We start from the raw sequence: 549 nt of genomic DNA, 5'->3' as shown, positions 1-549 counted from the left end.
ACAGTCATATAGATGAGGAGGATGAAGAGTATGATAATGATGACACTTTGCTGCATATTATAATTGAAATTGAGCTTTTTAATAATATAACATAACATAGAAATACAGATTTAAGTAGCAGTCTGTTGAATTGTGGAGTGTGTGGAGATAATTGTGGTGAATTATGGTATTTTTTAGGACCGGGACCAAAAAGTGTTTTGAAGTTGCATACTGCAGCTCCAACCATAGAAGATTGGATAGAAAAGATGAGATTGACCTGCATGCTTAATACCTTGAATAAGCGAACCTGTACCTGATCCTTCATGCAGTGTGTGTGTGTGTGTGTGTGTGTGTGTGTGTGTGTGTGTGTGTGTGTGTGTGTGTGTGTGTGTGTGTGTGTGTGTGTGTGTGTGTGTGTGTGTGTGTGTGTGCGTGTGTCATCATCCCACAGACAGCAGCTGTGTTGAGAGGAGGTGGGAGAGCTTTTTACTGGGTGAAATGCTTTCTGTCAGACATTCAGACAGAATGATGACCACATCATATCATACACGCATGCAGCAGCACACTCAG

This window comes from Genypterus blacodes, unplaced genomic scaffold, assembly GCF_046128005.1.
Source record: "Genypterus blacodes isolate CSIRO-AG114 ecotype Tasmania unplaced genomic scaffold, CSIRO-AGI_Gbla_v1 ptg000094l_1, whole genome shotgun sequence".
In the NCBI taxonomy this organism is placed as follows: Eukaryota; Metazoa; Chordata; class Actinopteri; order Ophidiiformes; family Ophidiidae; genus Genypterus; species Genypterus blacodes.
This window is presented reverse-complemented; position numbering follows the sequence as displayed.